Genomic DNA, 25645 nt, shown 5'->3' with positions numbered 1-25645 from the left:
ACTGAGGGATGCTAGAGGACAGCTCAAGGAATTAGCCAGGCTGCAAGGTTCAGGGTTTGAAGCTGAGGGTGCAGAATCTGGCCCGCCTGCCTGGACAGCAGGGAAGGGGGTCTGAGGCAGGTGCCATGGTTGTAGCAGTGTCATACTGCGCAAGAAGGGGTTACCAGTGCTGGCGTGGCCAGTCTGGTGCAATCAATATTGTCCTTGGCTTGTCCTGTTTTGATCTTTAGTAGAACCTTCGAGAGGAGAGGCAGAGCGACAAAGGCATAAACAGAGAGGCTTTCCCAGGTAAAGGACAGGGCATCCACTTTCAAGCTTGAATGTGGGGAGTTCTTGTGCAGAATTTGTTTAACTGGTAGTTCTGAGGGGAGGTAAACAGGTCCCCCATTTGTTCCTCAAGAGGTTGAATATTTTGGGTTCTAGTTTCCATTCGTGTGGGTCCATGAGATTTCTGCTTAAGTCATCTGCCAGTGAATTTAGTTTGCCCGGCAGGAATTGTGCTTGTAGGTATACTTGGTAGCTCAAGGCTGTGTTCCACAGAGCCATGGCTAGTCTGCAGAGAGGGTACGAGTGGGTTCCCCCCTGCTTGTTTATGTACCACATAACTGTGGTGTTGTCTGTCTTTACCAATAGTTGTCCTGGAAGAATACAGTCGTTGAATGCTGTCAGAGCATTCTGTACAGCTAACATTTCTTTTTGATTGATATGCAGGTGCATCTGTCTCGGGTTCCATTTGCCCTGAATGCACTGCCCTGCCATCTGAGCCCCCCATGCATAGTCTGATGCGTCTGTTGTTGGGGTTTGGGTGGCAGGGTGTAGAGTGAAATGGAGTCCCTTGTTGAACTCTGTCTTCATACAACGAATGATAGAAATCATTGTTTCCAGGTCCTGAGAATGTTGACACCATAGATTTTTTAGATACCACTGGAGTTTCCTCATATGCAGTCTTGTATATGGAATTAGTAGAATGCAGGAGGCCATGAACCCCAGAGCTTGCAGTATTTTCCTTGCAGATAGCTGGGGATTTGTGGCCAATAGTTTGAAGTAGGTTGTCAAATAAACTTGTTTCTCAGGAGTAAGGAATGTCATCTGGAAAGTTATGTTCAAGCTTGCTCCCAGGAATACAATCTGTTGGCAGGGTACTAGGTGAGATTTCTTTTCGTTGATGGTGTACCCTAGTGAGGTTAGAAGTTTCTTTACAAATGCCAGGTGTTGTAACAGTAAGTCCTGGCTTTCTGCATGAATCACACAAATTGTCTAAGTATGGGTAAATTTGAATATTTCTCTGCCTGCAAAATGCAATGGCTGAAGCTAGACACTTTGTGAACAACCTGGGTGCAGTAGATAAGCCAAAGGGAAGTGCAGAGAACTGAAAGTGCATGGAGCCTGCCCTGAAATTTAGGTATTGTCTGCAGGATCCTCTTATTGGGATGTGCAGGTAAGCTTCCTTTAAGTCTAGGGTTGCCAGCCAGGCATCCTTGGCTAGCATAGGAAGAAGCTGTTGAAGAGTTAGCATTTTGAATTTTGGAACCACCAGAAAGGTGTTGAGAATAGAGAGGTCCAGGATAGGACGCCAGGAGTGGTCTTTTCTTGAATAAAAACTTTGTCCCCTTTGTTCTGCTGGGACAGGTTGAATAGCCCTGATACTGAGAAAAGAGAGAACCTGCTGTTGGGCCACTGCCCATTGTTTTGGGGGTAGGTCTGGCCAACCATTTGGAGTTGGTAGTGTATGGAAGTGGAATCTGTATCCTTGGGGAAACTATGTTCAAAACCCATTTGTCCTGGGTAATGAGTTCCCAGTTTTTTGCATGCAGGGCAAGCTTTCCTCCTAAGGGAGCAAGTAATTGAGCAGGGCTTGGAAAGGTTAAGGTTAAGTCATTGTGCCACTTTTCCGTAGGGGGGGTGGGTTACTACTCCCTGCTTAGATCTGTGCGTAGCCTGTGACTGTAGTCTAGGTGGTCTGTTGTTCCTGGGTTTGGGCTGAGAAGGCCTGGAAGGGACTGTAAAGGACCAGCTCTTTGAAGGCCAATGCCTACTTAATCTCGTAGGCTGTACTTGTAGGAAATCTTTAACAGTTTCCATAGATTTAGCTTTTTCCCAAATCCTTTTGAGGACTTCTGCTTTGTTGCCAAAAAGGCAGTCTTGGTTTAAGGGAGCATCCAGTAATTTAGCTTTACCATGATCTGGCAAGTTTTGTTCCTTAAGCCAAGCATGCCTTCTAAGTACAGACCCAGTGACAGCAGCCCTGCAAGATGCTTCTAAAGCGTCAAAACCACAATGCAAAGTATGTTTACCAACTTGTTCTGCAGAATGCATTAAATCTTGCACTTCTGTGTGTTCTCCACAGTCAGGAATCAACATCATTTTCTGTTTAAGTAGTCCCATGATATGCTGCTGATACTTTAATATATGAAACTGGCAATTTAAAGCCCTAATGACCAAAGTAGCAGAAGTGTATACCTTCTAACACCATCTGTCTAAGGCTCTAGAATCTCTATCAGAAGGGGTAGGACTTTTGGCAGCATTAGCCTTAATGCCTTTTGGTCCTTGGGAAATGGTCTCTGGATCTGCAGAAGGATTCTTGAAGAGAAACTTGAGAGAGTCAGGTACTCTGTAGTACCCGTCAGGTTTTTTGGGAGCTGGAGATAGTGTCTGGGGTAAGGCTAGATTCCAAGAAAGCATCATCTACAATGTCCAGAACAGGAGGGATAGCTAAAGACCTGTTTTGAGGCAGGAGTAAGAATTCCCCAAGTCTCTTTTTGGACAGTAATCCCGGCTTTCCCAGCAGAAATGCTCCCTAAAAGTATGCAAGGTTTCACCAAAAGAAAAATCTTCTGGAGGGGAAGTAGAGGGAATGGAATCCTCATAAGAAGATGAGGGCAAATCCTAGTAATCAGAAGGAGCAGAAATATCAGATTCCTGATCAGAAGAATCAGAAAGAAAATCAGTTCTAGATCTCTTACAGGGGGAAGGCTGGCTTCCCCTAATTAAGGTAAGGTCTTCAGCCATTCTAAGTATTTGTTTTTGAGGCATATGGGCCTGAGTCTGCGGTTTGGCCGTCGGTTTTCTAGGCATAGTGTGAGATTTTGGCCCGAGAGAGGGAGTGAGGGGAGGGGGAGAGCACGAGAGAGGAGGAGAGCACAAGAGAGAGGAGGGGAGAGCAGAGAGAGTGAGGAGGAGAGCACAGAGAGGGAGTGAGGAGGAGAGCACGAGAGGGAGTGAGGGGAGGGGAGGAGAGAGGAGGGGAGGAGAGAGCAGTGAGGGGAGGCGAGAGAGGGAGTGAGGGGGAGGGGAGAGCACGAGAGGGAGTGAGGGGGAGAGCACGAGAGGGAGTGAGGGGGAGGGGGAGAGCGAGAGGAGTGAGGGGAGGGAGAGCAAGAGGGAGTGAGGGGAGGGAGGCGAGAGAGGGAGTGAGGGGAGGAGAGCACGAGAGGGAGTGAGGGGAGGGGAGAGCGAGGGAGGGAGAGCGAGCGAGAGAGGGGGATTGGGAGAGCGAGCGAGAGAGGGGGATTGGGAGAGCGAGCGAGAGAGTGAGGGGAGGCGAGAGGGAGAGAGGGAGGAGGGGAGAGAGGGAGGAGGGAGAGGAGAGAGGAGAGGGAGTGAGGCGAGAGGGTGAGAGCGAGAGAGGGAGTGAGGGGAGGGGAGGCGAGAGAGAGGAGTGAGGGGAGGGGAGAGCGAGAGAGGGGAGTGAGGGGAGGGGAGAGCGAGAGAGAGGGAGGGAGAGGAGAGAGAGGGAGTGAGGGGGAGGGGGAGAGCGAGAGAGCGGGAGTGAGGGGGAGAGCGAGAGAGCGCGAGAGGGGGAGAGCGAGAGAGAGGGAGTGAGGAGGGGAGAGAGAGAGAGCGAGGGAGGGGAGAGAGAGAGCGAGGGAGGGGAGGTGAGAGGGAGAGAGGGAGTGAGGGGGAGAGCGAGCGAGAGAGGAGTGAGGGGAGGTGAGAGAGAGTGAGGGAGGCGAGGGGGGAGTGAGGGAGAGAGGGAGGGAGCGAGAGGGAGGGGGAGGCGAGAGAGGGAGTGAGGGGAGGAGAGAGAGAGAGAGAGAGGGAGTGAGGGAGGGAGACTGGAGAGAGAGAGGGAGTGAGGGAGGGAGACTGGAGAGAGAGAGGGAGTGAGGGAGGGAGACTGGAGAGAGAGAGGGAGTGAGGGACAGAGAGGGAGTGAGGGAGGGAGACTGGAGAGAGAGGGAGTGAGGGAGGGAGAGTGAGTGGGAGGGGAGAGCGAGAGAGGGAGTGAGAGGGAGGAGGAGGAGGAGGAGAGGGAGGAGGGGAGAGAGGAGAGAGGAGGAGGCGAGAGGGAGTGAGGGGAGGAGAGAGTGAGGGGAGGAGAGAGTGAGGGGAGGAGAGAGTGAGGGAGAGAGAGTGAGGGGAGGAGAGTGAGGGAGGAGGAGAGAGTGAGAGGGAGGAGGAGGAGGAGAGTGAGAGAGGGAGTGAGGGGGGAGGAGGAGGAGAGCGAGAGAGGGAGTGAGGGGGAGGAGAGCAAGAGAGGGAGTGAGGGGGAGGGGGAGAGCGAGAGAGGGAGTGAGAGGAGGAGAGAGGGAGTGAGGGGAGGGAGGAGGAGAGAGAGGGAGTGAGGGGAGAGAGGAGAGTGAGGGAGGAGACAGAGGGAGTGAGGGAGAGCAAGAGAGAGAGGGACAGAGGGTGAGAGCGAGAGGGGAGAGCGAGATTGGGAGGGGGAGGGAGTGAGGGGGAGAGGAGAGGGAGTGAGGGGGAGGGGAAGTGAGGGGGAGGGGGAGAGAGAGAGAGAGGGAGTGGACCTGCAGATTTTGTTTAAAGCTGCCTGGAGCAAGGACTCTTGGGGAAACGCATGGAAACTAGCTAGTAGTATACTTCGCTTTCAGTAATGCATCCTTACCCTGTGGAACTCTAGGTACTGGCAAGAGTCTGTAATTTCATTTTAGTTGTGCAACAGCATTTAACCATGGTGTAGACAGAACGTGAAGGGTCTAACACAACACTAAGTATATGAAGAAAGATACAGAAGACAAAAATGAATCAGATTCCATGAAATGAAGGGCTAAAGTCGAGGTGAGCTTTTGAGAGATCCTGCAAACACACAGTTGGCTATACAGGAGTTTTTTTTACCAGCCTTGCTGGGTAAAACCAGAAAAATGTATTTCTGAAAGTCTTCCTGAAGTGCAGACAGTATTTGCAGTGCATCTTTTACCGCTTTCAAATTAAAGACGGTCATAGACAAGGCTACTGAACCATTTAAGATGCTCATGGGAGAAACCTAGTTTAGGGTGTCTAGCAAACAAGAGTGGACCGTCAGACTACTAAAAGCACCAGTGAAAATGTTGTCCTTTTCTCAGAAAATTCTACATCTAGGCTTACATTCCACTCTAGTCTGGTACGTCTTCCAAGACAAAATGAAACATTCCCTTTATAACCAAAGACTTCCACAATTTTAGCCTAGGAGGTCAGCTAAAGGCCTGAAATTAGGTTGTGGAGGAACTATTTAACTTTAGGCAATGGAATGACAGTAGCCAGCTTCAAATGTTAGATACTCCTCCTAGACAAGAACAGTGAACAATCCCACAAGAAATTGATAAATTCAAGCAGTTTTCAAAAATATCAAACGAGCACTGCACTCTAAGTGGGTGCAGAGGAGCCAACTAGCAAGACAGAAAGACAGACCTGTATTGATGAGCTTGACACCATCCTTAAATGAAAGCTAGGTAAACCAAGAAAACTGTCCAGATTTAAAGATGAGGTGTGGGAGAAAAGATGTTCATTGGCACAGCATAGTCAAAGAGGAAATGGCTGATGAGTCTAGGTCGATCAGTAAGACTGTAATGCCTTGACAGCATTCATGACGAGTGCCAAAGTGAGATAAATTTGTCAAACTGTCACTTTAATCACAGAATAAAATGCTAGGTGTACATTCAACGGTACTTCATCATAAGCTTCTACATGCTACATATGGTCTTTAGCAATTCTTTCAATGTTGTCAATAATCACAAGGCACTACAACCAATAGTGCCATCAGACCACTGCACCACTATACTCCCGCTTAAAGGTACTCCCTTCTACAATCAAAGCGCACGTCAATAAGAATGTAAACTGACAAACGGGAACAATTCCTGATGACTTACTGAAAAATGTAAAAACAAGCAAAAAGAATACAGTACACAAATTCAACTGCCGTTGTTACAAGAGCCTAAAGACTAAACTAAAAATTGAACAGAAATTTAGGCATGCTCCATGGTGAACCAAATGCTTAAGTGTGTGGAGTCAAGAGAAAAACGGAGATTACTCTGTGTTAAGAAACAAAGCATGGAGACAGAGCTGAGAAATAGGGGAGGGGATGCTAAGAGAACAGTCAAATGGGTGGAACAAGCCCAGGGTGGGGGTAACAGCAGGAGAAATTCTGGTGCATGTTGATTATGCGACTTTGCAAGGATAGGAGAAGAGGGAAATTGTATTAACTGAGGGACAACTGCAGTAAAGTGTTGGGAATTGCGTGTACTAGGGAGAGCTGGTGTAGGGTATGCAAACTGATTAAATACTTCACTCAGGTCCGACGTTTTAGGACATTTGCTAGGCACTGTTTGCATAAATACATCTGCACTCCAGATATATCAGGCAGTAAGTTTCCTGTGCAAAACGCAAACTGTTGAAATGGGTAATGGCTCTATATTTTTGTGGACTTCAAGTGGTTACAGGAATATTTTCAATTAGCATTAACAGATAATCCAAGACTGCCTAGGGGAAGAAACACTAATCTCAGGTACATATTGTATGGAAATTGCACAATATGCAAATAGGCCTTGGCATTTGCTTGCAGCAGTTTTATCAGTTGCAAAAAAAGTTAACCAGGAAATGGAAAGGCACCAAAAGTGAGGGACTGGATAGGACTGATGCAGTAGATTGCCCAGTCAGAGGACTGCCAAGAGAAAGAACTGAGAAGGAATATTAAAAAATGGATCCCATGGTTTGGATATATGGGCACTGCTGAGTGGTTAGTTGGGCTTTGTTAGTTTAACTAGTACGGCCCACGAGTTACTTGGCATTTTTTCACATATTACCCTTGGATAAGAGGTATAAATTTTAATTTGGTGGGCATTTATCATGGAGGAGTTTATCTGGACTTTACTAGGGGACAATAGTCTCATTTCCAAATTTACCCCCCCTCACCCCTTAAAGGGCCCATCTCTACACCGGAAGAATGCAAAGTTCCTGTAATCACAGCTGCACAGGAAAAACCACACTTTCCAAAGCAAAGAACACAGCATCCATGGGACCTGACAACAACCCAGGCTGCGTTTTACACAAACTACAGAACAAACTGGCACTACACCCAAGTACCACGTTCAATCATAGCCTCCTCCGGCTTTATGCCCACTGAATGGTGCACAGTGACGGTTATTCCACTCCACAAAAAGGGAGCCACCATGTTACCTGGAAACTACCGCCCCATTAGCCTGACGAGCCTGGTCTGCAAGGTTATGGAAAGTATCATGGAACTTATAAAACAATGACATTGGTAATCTCCAAACTCTGGACCCCACCCAGTTCGGGTTTGTAAAAGGCAGATCATATCTCCTAAACCTGATAAACTTCTTTGAAGCAGTCACCAAAGCCGTGGTTCACGCAGCCTATCTAGATCTTGTCAAGGTTTTAGACACCCTCCGCCACTCTGGAATTACAGGTAAACTCACTAAACTAGGTATAAATCCCTATGTCACAAGATGGATTGCCAACTAGCTCACTGACAGAACCCACACTGTGAAAGTAGCAGACTCCAAATCCGACTTCAGACCAGTGACAAGTGGAGTACCACAAGGTTCAGTCCTGGGTCTTCTGTTTGGTATCTACTTCTCTGTAGTACAGGCTAACACAGAAGGTCATTGGTTAACAAAGTTCGCAGATGCAAGCTAGGACCCATAATCGAAACTCATAACGATGTGGACATCCTACAAAAGGTCCTCACTGAGACAGATGCCTGGTGTCAAAGCCATGGCCTCAAGCTCAATGCCAAAAAGTGCATTGTCATCCCTTTTGGTAAAAACTCTGTACCCATGAAATACCACATAGGTGGTAGTCTACTTAACACCGAAAGTGTGATAAGAGACCTTAGGACACAGGTGGAGAGTAGTCTCTCCTTTGATAATCACATCGCTGAAGTAGTCAGGAAATCCTTCTACGTGGCACACCTCATCACAAAAGGTTTCTCATCCAGGATAAAAGAGGTCATTGTTCCCCTCTACTCGTCACTCAGACCCATTATAGAATACAGCGCCCCTTTTGGTATATACCTCACAAGACATCAACAACTGGAAAGGCCGCAAAAATACCTCCCAAAGAGGATTACCGGCCTCAAACAGATGCCCTATGCAGACCATCTCAAAAAACTTCAGCTTTACTCCATCGCATATCACCTACTCAGAGGCAATCTCTGCCTTACATACAAAGCTATGTCAAACCCAGGGCTGTTGGACATGCTCCACTTAAAGAAATCCCAATCCCTCCGAGCTACACGCTCTAGGGACCTAAACCTTGTCACCACAATAAACAGAACATGCTGGAGGGATAGATTCCTGTCCCACAGACTTCCCATACTCCGGAACAAACTACCTATCTATATCAAACAAAGCTCCTCATTAACACTCTTCAAGAAAAATCTTGATGTTTGGATGGGAGATAGGAAATTCACCCCGGGGATCACTTCTGTGGCTCTGCTCGACAGGAGCACAGGAAAATAATTTTCTTGGGTGGCAAAAGCCAGGGTACCTTTTTGGCTAGGCTTATATAGGCCCTAGTGTCAATAGCCTAGTACCTACCTATGAACCTATAAGGTTGTTTGAATGCTGCAGTCTGCTTAGAGTGCATTTTTATTACCAATAGAGATGATCTGGGCTACCCTGCAAAGGTTGGAACTCCTGTTAATATTGGTAGAACTAGCACAGGCTATGTATGAGGACTGAATTACAGCAGTACGAACAGTACTTGGACTCAGAGGGGATCCTAGTTGGAGTAGCAGTGCACCAGGGTTCAGCTCTGAGCCCACTACTTGCTCATGCTGGTGAAACTACATAAGCAAACTGGCTGGAAAGGGACAGATCAAAAAAGCTGGTATAAGCAGACATGACATTACAAACACAGACTCTAAACAGCAACTTCAGCAAATGATGGGAATTAAATGAAAAACTGAAGGCACACAGGATGAAATGGAGTACAGATAAGACAGCTGTCACGACAGCAGATGGGAGAATTCAGAAGAAGCTGAAAATTGAGATGAAAAAACAGTGAACAGATTAATAGCTTCAAATGTCTGGGAAGAGGAAATAATAACATCCAGCTAACATGTGAACACAGACTGCTTGAGAGTAGACCTGTGACAGTCTGACATGATTATCAAAGGAAGGATGGACACTGGGACTGAACTGAAAAAGATGGCAACAGGTTACAGGACATCCCAACCACTTGCAAAAAATGGGAGAAAAGTGGGTAGAAGATGTGGAGTCATTTGCTTGCTTTTCTGTACTTTGTGTTAAGTGTGTAAAAGGTGATGGTGTGGAAAAAGTTTTGTCAAAAAACGAATAAATAAAATCTGGACATATCAAAAATGAGTGATTTTTCTTTTATTTTTTAATTAGATAAGAGATAATGGATGCTGTATAAAAAATAGTGCAAAAAGAAAATTTCTGACCATTGGGAAAAAGGATGACTAGTATACATTCAGGTGAAACTTGGCAAGATATGATGTACTTGGGTCAATGGTGGGGTTTAAATAACTAGTGCTGAAAAAAGTGGCATACACTACGGAATGATTCCACTCATGTGTCTGTAACCCCCCCCCCCCCCCCCAAGAACTGTCCTAAGTCAGTGCGGCATACTGGTCTTACATATGTAGTACTGTTAAAACAAAGAAAAGTCAGGGGTATACAAATGTGGACAAAAATTTGTTACATGATTAGAGATGGTAATATATGGCTTACTAATGGACAGATATTAGCTTAATGAAAAATGTGACTGCAACACCACTAACACTGCATATGCAAATTACTGGAACTGTTTGCTAGCATTTTGGTATATAGGAAAGACCAAAAAAAAATAAAAACTAGGTTACTAAAATAGATACACAGCAGTTAACCAGTGAGTGCTGTGGCAGGGTCATTAGCTTACATCATGCTTTAAGAAGACCAAGTATGCTATTTTGCAAGCTGTATGCTACAAACTTGGAAGCGACACAGATGTTAAAAGTGGAACTGTAGCACTGCATCTTAAAATATCACACCCTACACCCACGCGGATCAAATGCTGAGATGAACTTCAACTTTGTCTACTTTAAGATGTTCTGCATAACCAACTGCTGAAAACTGCACCAGGTCTTTCCTTGGCTGGTGATGAACTGTTTTAATAGTTTCAGTGGTTACATTTTGCAATTAGTTGCCCCATTAACTGTGATTTGATCATATGGTGAATTAAAGATGTGCAAGTTTGTTGTCCTATAACAATGAAGGCAGGTGGTGCCAAAATATCAGGTTCACAAAGTTTTGCACAGTGATTATTGCTAGTTTCATTTTTTTCCCTTTTTATTTAAATTTATTTATTTCTCAGTCAGCTAGTTGAGTCCAAGTAAACAGCTACTGGGTACACCAAAAAAATCTCACATCAGCATGGTCACCCCATCAGATCACTCTGAGATTAAACAAATTAAAAATTACTACTGCATGAAAATCAGTACTGCAAAGAATACAGACTTTTGCTTTTACATATCTCAAAGCATTACATCATTAATGAACTATAAAAGCAGGCAGGATACAAAAGGTTTGTAACTCTTGTATATTCTTGTACTGTAAGTGATAAAGTATATAACTTTTTCTATATCCACAGTAATTGAACTAACAGCTCAGGTGCTTGCAGACAGATGTACATGCCTATCCTGAGCTGGAACACAAAGTGTTGGCCAGGGGACAGTGCCCGATTCACCAAGCCACCAAGGGCTGTAGCCTTACAAACAAGCATGCACGCAGAAAGGAATGGCAGTGTGGGCCACGTCAGTAATATGGGTTCCTCAACCCTGTGATAAAGAGGATGGGGCCAAGTTATTCGCAATACTCTGGTCAGATACAGGCAAGAGCTCAAGGCAACATCCAGGCTGCCTAAATTATGGGCCCTGTTTAACTGAGGAGAGGCTTACTTTTTTTTTAATCCTTTGTTGACTGGGTTAGTCCCATGAGCCTCATTTCATGAAGCCTTGAGGTTATATTTATACTACTACAGGAAATTTGATCAGGGCATCAAAGAACTTGGAATATTTTCAATATGTGCAGTGGCATCTTTTACAGCCACCTCAGCCATTATCCACTAAGGCAAATGGGGCTTTGGTTTAACATCTCATCTGAAGGATGACACAAAGGAGTGCAACACCCTCCCCTTAGGGTGTACTACACTGTCAGCAATCTATCTGGTGTGGGATAGAACCTGAAGCAAAGGCATGTGTGCTACGGGTTACGTCATTGAAACTGCTTGTGCCTGCAACCTGTAGGTTTGATGGTCAGAAATCATTGGGAAAAATAATTCAAAAAAATTACATTTTAAGTGGTCTTTACAGCTTTCTTAAATTGCTTTAGTGCCTGACATTTACAAGTTTCAAAAGTTACATTCCAAAAACATGCATCTGGAGCATTTCTCCCAGGGCCTCCGCTGAAAACAGGCTCTGTGGAACCTAGTCGGACATTCCCGGTCAACAAATGTAAAATAAAATAAATAAATACTTCTCCAAAGCTGGCCTAGAAGGCATTTCCAAGGCAATAATGTACATGAGTTCTTTCAAATTTCTCATTACCTCTCCAACGTTGTAACAGAAGCTTAATTTTAAAGCATCTCTAGCTTATTTTCCTACATATTAAAGTGTATACATAAGTACCATTTTTCAATGAAGAATATTTTACTGCCTCATACAATACTAACATTATACCAGACAACTCTGAACTTCCATCATAAGGCTGTCTTTTAGTAGGTTTAATAAGAAAGCCCAATTTACATAGGGGTGTTTTATGGGCTCAGCCTTATCTGCTTCATAAAAAGGCAAGTGAAGCATTGTACCAATGTATAAAAAAAAAAAAAAAAAAAAAAAAAAAAAAAATGGGTACACCACAAAGACAAGAAACATGAAAGCTAGCAAGTGTGAATTTATGTTGCACAAAGTTTCACATTCTTAAATGGAATGGATGTCTTCCAGAAAGACGCATGAAACTTTATAACCAACACACACGATTATGCCTGCTTCACGTCCAAGTCCATCAACAAAAAGGGCACTACAAAACTATAAAACTGGGATCATATGGTAGACAAATTAACAAAACTGATGAATCCCATGGCAAATCAGCAGAACTCAAACAACGGAGAATAATTTACATGCGTCAAAAATTATCCCGACTCATAACTCTCAGTAATCAAAGTGATTTGCCAATGAGGAAAAACTTACCTGTGGATTATGGCATGCAGTGCAGACTGCCATACGTTTCTTCCAATTAGCAAACATTTTTGTCTTTTAGTAGTTAAAAAAAAAAAAAAAAAAAAAAAAAAAAGAAAACTTAAAACTTTCCCTATGCTGATGCCACAGAGTGGCATTAGTGTAAGAAAATATGATATATGACTTTTTAATTGAAGTAGCATTGCATGTGCAAGATGAGATATGGGTGCACCACTCACTACCTGAAAGGTGAAGTCATTGAGGGACAGACAATTTATTTGGGACATAGTTTTAATAAAAAGTTTTATGGACCAAAAATATAAATGGTAACAAGGAAACAACTGAAGCACCTGACACACTAGATGCCATGAAATAGGTATGAACTTAGCACATCACTTAGAAATTAAATTATAAATTCTGGTAAACAACTAATCTGAATTAAATGTCCACTCCATGACATCGAAGGATAGAGCCCTAACTTCACCTCAGATGTCCATGGATTGATTAGTGGTCCTAGTGCTGGGGGGTGCTGACTGGATGAGAGTAGACTAGAGGAGTGGAGCTTACTTCTACAAGGATAGGAAGCTCTCCACCTGAGCTCCTCCATGGACACAGAAAAAAACCCATGGTGACATTTGTTTTTTGAGAGGATGGGGGTGGTGGACAAGGCATCTGAGATGGTGCATCACGTGCAGAAGTGGTAGTCCACCCAATACACACTGCAACCCCAACCCCAGAGATGTTACTACACATAGTAGAGGTTCACCGATGACTACTAACCAAGCAGTCCAGAAGACTATTTAAGAAGTCTATCCCAAATTCCCAACTGCCTCAAAGCACTATCTGGTTAAGTGGCTCGCTCATGGTCACACAGCAGGCAAATAAAGGTGGAAAGTTTTAAACCCTGTAACATTGGCACAGGACGCAGCTCATTAACAAGAGCAAGCTTTAGTTCTACACTAATTGCCAGATATGCAATGGACAACATCATACTGGAGAAGCAGAACATTAGGGAACAAAAAAAAATACTGACCATCAGAAAAACAGACCAGACAGCTACTAAACTCTTGCCAGCCAGTACTGGATGGGTAACACAGCCTCCATGAGGTGAACAGTGCAAGACTAGTGGAAACAATGAGCAACAAATAGTGTAGCTTAACCAGCAGAGCTCCCCAGAACAAAAAGAAAAAAAAAACATGGAGAACTGAAATTTCTGACGAAGACAATAACTCAGGAAAATCTGCATCATACAGAGCTAGCTGGCCATGACTCAAGTCTGCTCTGAACAGGTATATGGCATGTAACTTGAAGACCGCAGACATATCTGCACTGTGATAAACAGCTCTCACTGAAGTCCTAATTTTAAGAGAAAAGGCATATTGGGACAACACCAACTGTGATGTAAACAGATGTCAACCAGGGTGAAATAGTTTAGTCTATGCCATTCTCATTCACAGTACAGATGGCCTGGGAGGAATTTTGTAGTCACTGAATTTTGTCAACACTAGTTCTACACTGAAAATAAGTACAAACATATGAAGATTAATATACCTAGAATGAAAAAAACTGCGTCAAATGGGAAGGAAGGCTAGAGATAAATGCAGCTGAAATGTCCTGCATACTCTAAACCAAACAGCTGTAAGAAAAATCTCCACTATTTTCCAGATCATGAAAATAATGAGTATGGAATCAGACATTTTATACCAAGAAATGTGCCAAAAGCCCCAATTTATAGAAACTTAACTTGTTTAATTCTTGGTCAGGGTACCTTTGGTGCGGCATTCTCCATGACCACCTTTGTACTTGTGTGGATTTTTTTCTGCATACTCTGATTTCCTCCTACATTCCAAAGAAATACATTTAGAAGACTGCCGACTATCTGTAGGTGTGTGTGGTGTTGTGTGGCATGCCAAAAAGACCTGGCAATCTACTTCAATTCTCTATTTGCCTAGTAAAGTCTGTGGATGGTAGTTGCTGTTCGTTGGGTCAAAATAGGAGTCAATGCAATCCAACAGAATTAGATGGATAGGACTGTTGTAGTGCTCTAATTACTACAATTAGTTACTGTCAAACAACTAGGAGCAAAGGTTGTTAATAAAGGGTGGTTCAAACTATCCGGAATATGTAAACAATGGGCCTTAAAGAAAGCGCTGGGTTATAGAGTCCCATATTTTCACTGTTCCACTGCAAAATGGACATGGTAGAAAAGACCCTCACTCCTTATGAAATGAACAGAGAAGGTACAGAAACAATCAACTCACAAAGTATTACACAGAGACAGACCTACTTTCTACAGAAATTCCTCCAGTAGATGTCTAGGCTGGAAACATAAATGGTTAGTGGGAAGGAGTGTTTACTATACAAATCAAAGACAAAGAAATTCTCTCTAAATTCAAGTCCAACATCCATCTAGCTCATGCAACCATCCTCATCACCTCAAGAGTATAAATATAACTTGCATCTTGGATTACATCAAGATCACTACAAAACACAAGTCCGAAGCAGAATCTGTGCTGACAAGCAGCTCCCGACTCTGAATGAAGAAAACATGCAGTTTAAGATCAGTAAGACAGAACTGAGAACTGCACACCAAGACCAGTTTCTATCTCTGAAGCACAACTGTTACGAGGCCTAAAGATATGACAACATACCCAATGGCAAACACCAATTTTTTTATTAAAACAGTTTTCCTGGAGCTGAAAATACTTGCAGTTATTCAATTCAGCCAGATAGCTATTAACTGTAAAACAGAGACATGACAGAGGCAGCTCAATAAAAGGCAGCCAATGTGATGCACAGACTGCATCAAAAGCCATACAGTGAGACAGATTTAAACAGCTTAAAGTACAGTGCAAGAAAAGAAGCATGAGGCATGACAAACTTTATACTACAAAGTCCAAGGGGGTAAAAAGGCCAAAAAAGGAGAGATGTCAGTAACTAAGAATACATGACTAAAGGAAGGTCAAGGGAGATCACAAGGAAACATTTTAAAGAAAAGCTCTTGGATACTTGGAATAGGCTTCCTGAACAGGTGGTAAGCTTACGCATGGGGACATCACAAATGCATAATGTAAGCATACCGTTACCTGATGAATATGAGGTATGTAGCTGGAAAAGCAACAACTGCAACTTCTGCAGTAATTAAATTTCAGAGGAGTAGTAGTCCACATGGTACAGTCAAAAAATCTATGGGTCTATGTTAAAAGTTTGTATGGCACGTGTTACGGAAATGCAGTACAGAATGGCATATGTAATTCATATATGATATGGCAGGAGGTGGTTGGTTAACTGTGTGCAGTCCCACCTTGGGTAAAATATAAATTACTCCATGCCCGCCATGGAGCAGCTCTATTTTACTTTTAATTTTTCTGCATTCTTCAGTGTTTTACTGAAAAAAATCAAAACGTGATCCTCGACACAAATAATCCCAGTCTAAATTTCAGCAGTATAAACTATAACTGTGCTTAAAGCTGATTAGGATAATGGCAGTGTGTTTCTTAAAAGTTACTTAGATGTAAATGATGCATATACTTGGTCTTTTACTGTACTTTTATGTAAAAGAACATTCTCTGGCAGGCAGAGGGTAGGTATGTTTATCCGAGTGCATCTATTTTCTTTTGTTTGTGATACTCCACATTTGCTTATGTTATACATTCAAAACTTACAATATCAAGCTTAAAACCTACTATTCAAGTAACTTGACTGCCATGACCTATGAATTTTTCTACGGTCCATAAACTTGGCACTCTGACATACTTTGCCTATGGTTCCATAGGTTCTTATTAGGCAGCTAGTACAGGCAACCATACAGAGCCTACCTATGCAACACAGAGTTTAGTGAATGATTTGCCACTCAGTTCAATGGAGGGCCATACTGCTTAACCTAGAAGTCAGTCTGTGGGTAACCATCCAATTGTCATGGCAGAGCCTGAAGGAAGCCATATATGCTACAATTTCCCCTTTACAATTATTGCCCTGATGTCTGTTGGCCATCAAGCCTCCCATTACAAGAATAAGCCCACCATTCTCTGTATTAAGGATGTATGCCATACAGTATGGGACAAGCCATCCACAGGAGCCCATCACTCAAGCAGCCAAGAGGGTTGCTTGTATCCCTTGCTTAAAATCCAGTAGAATGCAAACAAAGGAAATTATTTTGTTTTAAGCATTAACTGCACCACTGATGACGACATGAGCACCTGTGCTCCTTTGCATACAGAGACAAGCTGCAATTCATGTCCCTCCTGATACTAGCTTCTGCTTTCTGTGGTCTTGTATGTCTATCTTGCCCCCCCCCCCCCCAGAATGAGCTAGGCATAGCTACTCATTTTCCATATTCACCACCCCAACTCTTTCCAGTAACAAAGGTAAATGTTACATTCTTTAGCATGCAAAGAAAACTTAACCCTTAGATAGGTTCAACACCCATATTTCCAGTATTTTTTTATGTTGTGATGAAAGTTTACATTTTTGGAGCAACTGTTTTTAGTACTACCAGTCCATTTGAGGTGAAAAGCTAGTAAGGCATGATTTTTATTGCCTAGAAAGAGAGACAAACATCATCATTAAGAGCTGAAACAAAAAAGAGAGGGTTTGGTTTTAGTCTACTTAACAGAACTTGGTCCTTTGACTTTAGTTAGGAAAACAGTGCAGTCTTTCTAGTTGTACACTGTGACTGGAAAAGTACATTCTAAATGTTACACTGTATTCTACAACACGTTTAATCAAAGAACACAGCGAGATTATGACATCTTAGAACCTGATGAAGATACCTTTAGTAATTAATTGAGCAAGGTACAAGGATTTCTAAAAGACAGCTTATACAGGATCAAAGGACAGTTCATGATCACTGAAGGTACCTAGATATCTAGTAACTGTTGGGCATAATACAGGTTCCATTTGTGTGGGAATCAGTAAGACATGCTAGTTTCCCAAAGGCAAGTACACTACATTTATATGGCATTAAGCTCAAGGCCATGGCTGGTACAAGTACTGGTTCTACACAAAAAGGTGGTGCAATAGTGCTCAAACACGAACAGATAAACCAAAAAAAGAGCACTAGCGTTGTGAGTCCTCAGAAGTTCGCTTATTATAGATAAATATTAAGCGCGTTCGTCAATGCCAGTTGACTTCATCCTAGAGGTTACAAGTATCCATGGTGTGTCGATAACAAAAAGTTGTCAAACATACTTAGTCAGTGACCTGTATCATCTGTTTTCACATCACAGAAGTAAATGCCAAAGAGGAAAGAACACAGAACAGAGCCCTGCGGGACAGTACTACTGATGTGCTGTGCCTATTAAATGAGAATGTAATCCCAACTCTGTGTATGTTCAACTAGAGAGCTAATTTGCAGCACGAAAGGTGGCAGTTATACTTAGACCACTGTTGGATGACAAAGTTAGCATGAGAACTACATTGAAAGACTTAGCAAGGTCCAGACAGGCAAGTATGGATAGAATGGTCTGTTAATGGCATCAGTTACATCTTCAAAGAAATCAACTAGATTAGGGAGACATTATCTACCTTTCACAAAGCCAAACTGACCAATTAGGATCAAAGTTTTTCAGGTCACCAGTTTCATCTGAGATTGCTCAAAATGTCTTCCATTACTTCAGATGATACTGGCAAAGGTAACAGAACAGTGCTTGACAGGGTGAGTGATGGGGCACACAGATAGATGTTCAAGAGATCACGTGCACATCCTGTGGTGAGACTAAGTTCTGAAAATGTTTAAGGGGTGGTGGGAAGGAAGGTCAACAATGTTGCATTTTATACAAACCAGCTGACAGACTGTTATATATAGTGAATCCATGGAACTAAATTTTTTGGCTTCTGATACAGCATCTAGAATCTGTTCCACAGTGGGTTTTTTTTTTTGGGGGGGGGGGGCTAATGATTCAATGGAGGAAATGAGGCAGAGTGGGAGGGGTGAAAATGAAGCTGATTTTATCAGCTAGAACTCTGGCTACTGCTCTGGGATTGCATCACATCAGGCAGTGCTGTTATACTGGAGCTTGGTGCAGTATCTGGTGTTATTTCTAATATTTCTATTAGACCTTTTGATTATCCTTCGAGTACATGTAGCTAAATTTTGTTCATATCCTCACTTAATCTTCCTACAGGCATAGTCCAAAAGTACTTAGTGAAAAGACAAAGATTAAAAGTAATAGTTCCAAAGACCAACTTCATTGAACAACCTCGTGCTAAGAGTTTTCATCCTGTTGGGAAGACCGAAAGTCCCTTGAAAAAGAGGATTTACAAACATTTGTATGACAGGATTAAATGCAGTTCTAAGAACGCATTGTAAATACATACTCTTGTTTGCAGAACAGAAAAGGGGATAACATTTAAATTCAGGGTAGCCGACAGAGTTTTGAAGGACCAAGAGGTGGAAGATCAGAAAGCCTTTTGGAATATAGGAAGCAAGTATGGCAGTGAGGCTAAACGAAACAGTACATTCAGGGTTGAATGACAGCAAATCAATTACCGTAATTTTAAAGTTTAGACCTGCCAAGTTATTATGTTTCAGGAGTTTATTATAAATTTATTTACAAAACTTCATAAAAATTAATTTTGCTCAAATATGTTTCTAGATATTTAATACATTTTGATAATACGTTTAAATACACACATAATATGAATATCTGTATTGTGATTTTTATTTAAAAAGCTCACCATAAAAGTTCCATCTGTGTTGTCCATTTTCATTCTTCAACTGATGGGCTCGGATCTGAAACTTGGATCCGACTCTGCCTCTTACCAGATTATCGGATCCTAGAAACTCTCGAGCGCTTCTCTTTACCCATAATGCCCTACCAACCAGATGTACCTCAGAAAGAGTTTGCTGCACCTAGATATGAAAAGACAACCTATTACAGAAATTATCAAAGGTAGAAATGAAAAGGGAAGTTGGAGCTCAAAGAACAGAGGTTCCAGTACAACATTTAGATCTCTCCAGAAGCAAAGGGAAGAGGGGTAGCTGGCCAGGAAGTTGAGGAAGAATGAAAATGGACAACACAGATGGAACATTATGGTGGGTACATAACTTCATCTGATGTTGTCATTTTCATTAATTCCTTAACTGATGGGACAGAGTCGCTAGCTACTGCAACCTTCGGAGGCCCTTATGGAATGATATTTCAGAGCACTGCTGAGCCAAAAGCCACTCAGTTCCTGGAAAATAAATCCAACTTGTAATGAGCAATGAAAGTGTGGGATTAGCCCAAGTTGCAGTTGCACAAATATCTAAAGAGGCTCTGGACCAAAAAGCTGAAGAAACCACCAGAAACCTCATGGAATGGGCTCTAGGAGGTTTTGGTAAAGATCATCCTGATTTACCCTAGACAAAGGTTATACAAATCAGTCAACCACTTTGCCAAATACTTGTTTGCCTAATTTGATAGGAGAAAAGGAAACAAATAACTAGTCAAATTTCCTAAAGTAATTCGTTCTACAAAGCTAAAAATTAAGTTGTCCATGTGCATCCAAAAAGTGTGACATATACTCCCCACTTTGTTTGAAAAATTGGGAAAGAAAACTGGAAGGTTAATGAAATTTGTTTATATTTGACTCAGAAGCTACCTTAGGTAAAAAGGATGGGTTTGTTCGCAATGACACCCTGTCTTTGTGAAAAATCAGGTAAGGAGATTTTGAGGATAGAGCCTGGAGTTCAGATACTCTTCTAGCTGATGTAATGGCAACTAGAATAATGGTTATCCAAGATTAAAAAGTTAAGGTCTTGTTTGGCTGAAGTCTGAAAGGGAGATTGAGAGTTAAGGCCTGAAGCATTATATTTGAATCCCAAGGAGGAATAGGATCTTTAAACAGAGGTCTAAGCAAAAAAGGCTCCCTTGAGAAAGGCCATGCATAAATTAAAAGAAGCTAAGGTAGAGTTATTCCCCCCAAGTGGAAATTAGAAATGGCTGCCAACTGAACTTTAACAGTTGAGAAACTGACTCATTCATTGAGGACTGAAGCTAAGAATACAAGGATCACCAGCACATGTGCTGAAAAAGTGTCCAGATCTTTGATAAGGGCCCAAAAGACAAACCTCTTCCACTTACTCTTAAGTCTTTCTAGTATAAGCCTTATGGGAAACTCAACAAAATGTGACAAACTGGTGAGGACAGCCTGGGCTGTCTAGCAATCAGTGGAACTGAAGAAATCATGCGACGTCCAGATGAGTCATATCTATTGGGTGAGAAAGGAGGCCTGGAGTTGAAGCCAGGGTGGATACAGAGAATGAGACCAGAGTAATGGGAACCAAATCTGACAAGGCCAAAAAGGTGCAATGAGGATAACTGTGCTTTTCAAATGAACTGCTTTCTGTAGAAACTTGAGAATTAGTGGTAAGGGTGGAAACACAAATGAAACCGGAGGGGCTATCATGAACTAGAGCATCTCTCGGTGACTCCCCTGATAGACGGATCAGAGCAAAAAATCTGCTGCACTTATTGCTGAGTGGAAAGTCAGACAGACTGCAGTATGGGTGGCCCCACTGATGAAAAATTCTCTCTGCCACATTGTCGTTGAGGCATCACTTGTGAAGTATCAGAATGGACCTGCTTAGTTTGTATACAATCATGCTGGATCTCCCTGGAATGTGCGCAGCTATTAGAAAGCAATTGGAAGAGATCACCCATTGTCATACTCTCATAGCTTGCTGGCAAAGAGGGTAAGATCTGGTTCCCCCTTTGTCTGCTGATGTACCAGACTAGACACATTTGTCCATCTGTATTGCAATTGTCCCGGATGAAAGAATGTCTTGAAAGACCTGCAACACTAGGACAGCTCTCATCTTCAAGACATTGATATGCATTTTGGCCTCTTCAGGTGACCACGTACCTTGAACTGTCCTTCCCAATTAGTGCCTCCTCCAAAAGAGCTGGGAGGTATCCGTGGTCACCATGACCTTGGGTAGGAGCAGAATAAGGGTTGGCCTTCATGTAACTTTTTCAAATGAACCCCCCCCCCACAGATGATGTCTTTTGCATGCTTGAGTGGTCTTGACTGGCATGGCTAATGGATGTTGGGAGAAAGGACCACAGAGTCCATTGAAGAATTCTCATATGGCCAATGGAACAAGGGTAACAGCTGCTGCCATGTAACCCAAAGCCTGCAGTATTGGTTGGGCTGGAAGAGATGAATTCTGGATCACTTTCTTGACTTGGAATTGTAGTGTGTTTATTCGAGAGGCAGGAAGAAAAGCTATCTGACTGTGTGTAAACGAGCGCCTATAAACTCAAGACTGTGTTGGGGTAAGCTGAGACTTGTAATGGAGTGTTACCCCTAGAGGAGACAATTAAAGCTATTCGCCCATGCCTGGTTATGGCAGTAAGGAGCCAGTCATCATAACGGAAACACCCAGAATCCCAGCAGTCTCAAGTGAGCTGCTACCACTGCAATGCATTTGGTGAACACCCTAGGGGCTGTGGTGAGACCAAAGGACAGTGCTCTGAAATGTTAATGACTGCACCCAGCCAAAAGCATAGGTATATCTCCTGGAGCGCCTGTTCATTTTGATATAAGATTTTCAGGATGCGTTCTATCAAGCACATCCAATCATCTTTTTGAAGCAGAGGCAAAATGGACTGAACCGTGAACTTCCGAAACTTGATATACTGAACAAGCCAGTTTAACTTGCTGAGATCCAGAATTGGTCTTTTCTGGCACCAAGAACCACCTTGGATACTGATTCTTCCAACAGAACAAGGCAGACTATGATTACCCAAGTAGAAGGGGTATTTTAGAGCAACACAGTTAAGGCTCTTACACATAGCACAAGCAAAAAAAACTATAATTCAAAGTGGAAAGGAATGATGCCGATACAGGGAGGAAGCTCAAGAAATAAGGAGATTGGGATTTTGGATGCAGACTCTTAAGGAGAACAACAAAAATCATATAGAGTATTATATTCATAAAATGGCAGGGAGTATTCTAAGAACCAAACCAGCAAGAGAATGGAGAAAAGAGATTTGTCCACTAGAAATGACTGTGGCCAGGGATACAGATAGCAGGCAAAAGGCGGCCAGAACTTATTGGAGAAAACTGGCAAAGGAACCAAGGTTTGGGGAGCAAATAACTAGAAAGGGAAAGGTAATAGAATGTGAAGATGCCAAAAATGTATTTGGACTGCAGGTTAGAGACTGCTGCCTTCCCTATGAAGGACTGATAGGAGTATAGGAAAAGAGAAAGAAATAGGGGGGCTCCTGAATGAAAGATCAACACTGGTAGAGTTTTTAACTAAAGCTGCCATTAAAAAAGGAATTAGTAAAGCATATAAAATGTTGCATGATAATTATAAGAATCAATCAGAGTGCTTAGAAAGGATTGAGAAGAGACTGTGTAAGCAATTCAAGACAATGGGTGGATATATGTACATCTCTCACATACGCAACAAAGTTTAGAAGATTTAGGATCTTTACCTGGAAGTGTTTACATAGGTATTTTTATACCCAAAGTAGACAAAAATTTTTCCTCAGGTGGATAAGCAAATGTTGACATGTGACGGGCAAGAAAGAGGTGGCTGGGAACATATTTTCTGGGAGTGTAATGAGCTGGCAGACTTTACGGATTACTTGCACACTGCTCTGTCGGAGATGCTGAGTGAGTGGATTGGACTAACTGGGGAGACTTTTTTTTTTTTTTTTTTTTGTTATGATACAGAATCTGAATTGCCTAAACATAGTAAAGCCTTGCGGAATCTAATTATGGTGGCTGCCAAAAAAGCAATTACTAGAAAATGGAAATCAACGTTCTAGACCAACTTTACTAGAAATAGTGAACATAGTAACAGAGATAAAACAATTGGAACTGGGATCTTTAGAAAAGGGAAGGAGCAAACTACATAGGAAAAAATGGGAATTGTGTGAACAATATAAGCAGAGCAGGAACAAGGTTTAAGAAGCAGGATTTAAATGACCCACATAATGCTTAACTGACAGTGACTGGATGGATAAGTGATGTACAATGTTTGCAACTACAGTTTCAATGGTGTCTGTGAGGTATACTGTTTGCAACTAAGGTGGTGTCATTTTGTTTGCATTTCATTTATACAAATGCAAGACTGCCTATGCCATACGTGAACACTTTGAACCCTGGATAAGTTCCAGACCATCTGTGGTCTGGGGACCTCTTGGATGACTTTTTCCTAGCAGTTTTTTTTTTTTAATTTGTATTTCTAGAGATGCTGCTTCCCTCTGACTGGCTGGGACATTGGAGACTTTCTTCACAACTGTGGGAGGAGCCAAGTCAAACAGTATGGCATAACCTTTGGATATGATCCTCTGCACCCACAAATCTTTTGTGACAGCTAGCCAGGCTCTCTGGTGCAGGGATAAACAGCCCCCGAGTGCCTTCCAAATGGGACAGTCAGGCCCTCCCCTCTTCAGAGCACTGATAGGGCTCATCTGAAAATATCTCTAAAGCCCTGGTTTGTGTACCAGCTCTGCCACAAGGATGGCGTCTTCCACTTGAGTTCCCTCCTTTGCCCCTGGGGGATCTCTCTCTGCATGAATCCAGGAAAGGACTCTGGGATTTCTTAAACCCCATCTTTCTACCATCCTTGCTGGTTCCTACAGAGTGGCCTTTGAGGAGTAGAAAAGTGTACACCCACAACAGAGAGGGTCTTTCTGTCACCTCTTGTTCGCACCTGGAGAGTGTCTCCTTAACCTTGGGGTCAAACAGAGATGACCTGTCAAAGGGTGCACTGATGAATGAAGCCTTAAATGGTCCTGCAAAATTACATAAAAGCATACACGCATGTCTTCTGATGGCTATGCCTAAACCCACTGCCTGTGAGGTACCTTCTGCAGCATGGAAGTTCAACCTCATGGGCGCATTTGAGATAGAATCGCCTCACAACTGGCCACCCTTCAATCTGTTTCCATCCTCAGAGGACATGGACCCAGAAAGTGATTTGGTAAGCTTCTCCATCAAATATCTTTGTAGTCTCATAAAATGTGCCAAGTAATTCATTGACCCAAAGGCAAAGACAGCTGAAGCATAAACATAGTTTCCAAATATGTCCAACACCCTAGACACTATTAGGAGCTGGACAGAAGAACTCTGTTCTGCTAGTTTTGTAGATGCAGCCACAACCATGGCATCAACAGGGATTCACTTGCTCCAGTGTGTACAGTCTTTAGGCGGTGCTAGAATTTTATATGGTCTTTTTGGGATATGCTCAGTGTCCGGCTGCTACCATGCATGCCGAGAGACTAGGTCAATGAGCTCATCTGCTGGGGGGGGTGTCACCCAAGACATAGAGGGGCAAGACCCGAAAGCCTCTAGGAACACTGATTCCCCCTTGGTAAGAGTAACAGAAGACCACCCCACCTTTTTGTCTCAGGAGCTCTTGGATGTCTAAAAAAGAAAATTTAATCAGGTGGTGATCTGGGGGACCCCCCCTCATCAAAATGAACCATGTCATCTGAGAGAGATTCTTGGAAGGAATCCAAGTGCCTCTTCATACACGTCCTCTTTAGAGGGACTTCTTCAATGGGGTGTTTTGGGGAAGTGTCGTTGGAGAATGTCCTGATGGACCGGCTGGAGGCCCTTTTGGGTTGACTGTCCCACTGGAAGAGATGGTTGAGGGTCAAAGCAAAGAGCAGCATAAGGCATGATAGTCTGATCTCAGGGTGGCAGGGAAATCTTCTCTAGCCAAGGAGAAAACCCTCTGCACCACCTCAAAGGAGGAACGCCTAGGGGAAACCAAAGTCAATGGGTATGAAGTTAAAACCTCTCAAATCATTGACTCCTGCAACCCAACTGGTACTCCAACCCAAGGAGGGGGTCAGATCCAAGCTATCCAGTGCCAAGGCTTTGTGGGGGAAGATGGCTCCAAAAGTAAACTCCAAATCCCCAGATCCAGCACAGATGCTTCAGCTCCAAAATACTCAGTGCTATTCTGATCAGGGGAACCATCAGAGTTGAAGAGCAAGTGTTTGAATGAGAGGTAGACACCCTGAGGGATCTCAGATCCAATGGTTCTGAAACAGAAGGTCAGATCAGAGGAGTTACCAAGAGGGGAAGTGGACAGATGACTGCTCATAGGAGTGGTAGAGGTCAGAGCCAGGAGAACCCCCATCTTTATCTGTGCTCTGAGGAACTTCCTCATCGTCCTATCCATGTTTGCTTATGAAAGACTTCTGGAGAATCAGAGAGGATGCAGTGGAAGGAGGCCTAAAGTACCTATGAAGTGAATCCTCAAGGAAAGAAGGTAGCCTG

This window comes from Protopterus annectens, chromosome 3.part0 (assembly GCF_019279795.1).
Source record: "Protopterus annectens isolate FY-2018-M chromosome 3.part0, PAN1.0, whole genome shotgun sequence".
NCBI classification, from domain to species: domain Eukaryota; kingdom Metazoa; phylum Chordata; order Ceratodontiformes; family Protopteridae; genus Protopterus; species Protopterus annectens.
Note: the sequence above shows the minus strand (reverse complement) of the source record.